Source organism: Pundamilia nyererei, unplaced genomic scaffold, assembly GCF_000239375.1.
Source record: "Pundamilia nyererei isolate P.nyererei 1_Seehausen unplaced genomic scaffold, PunNye1.0 scaffold00099, whole genome shotgun sequence".
NCBI lineage: Eukaryota > Metazoa > Chordata > Actinopteri > Cichliformes > Cichlidae > Pundamilia > Pundamilia nyererei.
Genome location: NW_005187500.1, coordinates 610391 through 612753, shown reverse-complemented (window position 1 = coordinate 612753; position 2363 = coordinate 610391). Strand labels below are relative to the sequence as shown.

Below are 2363 nucleotides of genomic sequence, written 5' to 3'. Positions count from 1 at the left end.
GATACGTAATATCGGATCGGTCCATCTCTACTTTTAATAAAATAAATCATCGAGTTAACCTCGAAGACACATTTGAATGGATTCTTAACACGAGCCCACTCTGCACCATTGTAACAGGAATCATTCAACATTTTTAAGCTTTCGTGTTTGCAGACAGAATGACACACACACACACACACACACACACACAAACACACACACACACACACACACACACACAGGTGAAAAGGAAACTGTTAGTCCACATGTTTAACCAAAGTCAGGGAAGGGAGACTCGCATGCACCGACACGCACACTTGGTTGGACAGGCTACCAAAACACAACACAAAAGCTGAAATTAGAAACACAATAGACACAAAAAAAAATGCTATTTGATTCTCAGCTAATAAAACTTTGCTGGATGTTTTCGTAGACTTACATGATGTCAGTCTGGCCGTGTCTGGCTACGCTGCTAGCAAGGCCAAAAATGTGCATTAAAATGATCACAGTAATCTGATTCACCCACAACTACAGGCTCCTGTTCCCTTAGAGCAAAGCATACATTTAGACGCTGACATTTCCATTTGGCAGAAAGGTTATCGTGCTTGTGCTGTGAATGGCTGTCAGGTGTGTAAACTTTCATATGCGGCAGCCTGTAAGAGGTCTTGTGCAGGCTTGATGTTCTGAGATGAGACAGCGGCGCATTAAGTGAAGACAGTGTTCTCCTTACACGGCACACGGTCGCATCGATACGGTTTCACGCGCACGTGTGTCTTTACGGTCTAATGAGCATGACCGTGTGAATGGGTGGAGATTACAGGCGTCTCAGTGACAACATGACTTGACGTTCATGGCCTCCAACTGTGGATAATGATCTAATAAATGCAATTAGCTGCACATTACACTTGACATGTAACGGAGAGTAACGGTCGTTCCAGCCTGTGACCAAGTTTGGCTTTCTCTGCCAATAAGCTCCTTTGTGAAATGCATTTCAGAGAATTCTCGCTGGGGGAAAAAAGACATTTTTCCAAGCTTATATGGCCTTCACAGGATTGTAAGCATCGTAACAAAGGCAATTGTTCAGCTGTTATCTCTTTGGAACAGATTTCTTAATGTGCATTTGATGTGTGAAGAAAAAAAAGACGACCCCAGCTGGCCTGAAGATCCTTACAGGAACAAGTGGGTATGTTCTTTGTGTGGGGAAAGGTCACAGGCAGAGGCCTGCGACGGCAGCGCCACGAGCAAGCTGCTGATATCAGACAGGAAGCAAATGTTTAGCCCTCGATGACTTAATCATGGCGTGCCCAGAGAGGGTCTTTACAACATTTTTCAGTCTTTGTGGAAAACTGGCAGATAACACACATTATTTAAAAGACAAGAAATGACAAATCAAAGTCACCAAAGACATAGTTGTATGGTATGAACTGGAAACCTAGAAGAACCATCTGCAACGATTTCAACAATGAATCCTTTAAGTGGTAGTTTTGGGCAAACATACCTGAAGTGTTTCAGCTTCATATCTTTATAAACTGAATCTGTCAGCAGGTTACAGCTGCCACTGAAACACACACAGCCACTGTAATTAGGAAACCTCGCAGTGGAAAAAAGGAACTGGCAATATACATAAAAACAACATTTTAGAAGACTTTTTTACATTTGCTGATGGCAATCAGTGATGACTCCATCGTGCCAGCCACATCCTTCATCCCACTGATATCAGAGCCAGTTTATTCTCGAGAAATGTAAGAAACCCTATGGGTTGTAAGCCTTTCTCTTCCTTTTTAAGTAACGTTAGCAGCAGCATTGAAAAGTCTGCTATTCTCTACCCTTATGCCAGCTACAAAGAGAAATTTTGATGCAGTAGCCTGGAGAGAGGAGCTGAGGTTGGTCAATTCTCTGCAACTCTCACAAAAATAGGCTTCCCTCTGCCGGTGTCAGCTGGCCCAGGGTTACATGCTGCTCCTCCTCCAGGTTTTCATCAAAAGATTACCAGCTCTTTCATGTAGGTCCATCGTTCCTGCAGAATTATATTTATACAGCAGTACAGCAAAAGCACCAGAGCAGGAAAAAGTAGAGAGCATCATATAGAGAAGTTGAAGAGCAGCGTACTGTCAGAGGAGATCTTAAGCTGCCTTGTTAGAACTCGGCTGAAATCACAACGGTGATGGCCATGGGAATCGATTCCTCCACCTGCAATGCCCCCACCTCCACTGCTGTCTGCACAGATAATTTACAGCAGCAGGAAAGGTGTATACTTCTTCTGTAATGTGTTCATTTGTGATTTTGATGTTGTCATGCTGTGAGATACATTACAATATTTTCCACACTATAAGGCGCACTTAAAATCCTTTATTTTTCTCAAAAATCGTCAGTGCGCCTTATGT

General features: G+C 43.0%; 1 protein-coding gene across 7 annotated transcripts in view; it reads right to left on the bottom strand.

The window, feature by feature from the left end:
• Positions 1 to 2363, bottom strand: part of camkk1a (calcium/calmodulin-dependent protein kinase kinase 1, alpha a) — a 51762-nt gene that overhangs the window by 41272 nt on the left and 8127 nt on the right. The window contains exon 1 of one of the 7 annotated variants that reach the window (XM_005740329.1): positions 1478 to 1505. The exons of the other annotated variants lie outside the window; for them this stretch is intronic. The gene's annotated coding sequence lies outside the window, so the exon portion shown is untranslated. Of the gene's footprint in view, positions 1 to 1477; positions 1506 to 2363 lie in introns of those variants that run through there. 7 annotated transcript variants of the gene reach the window in all.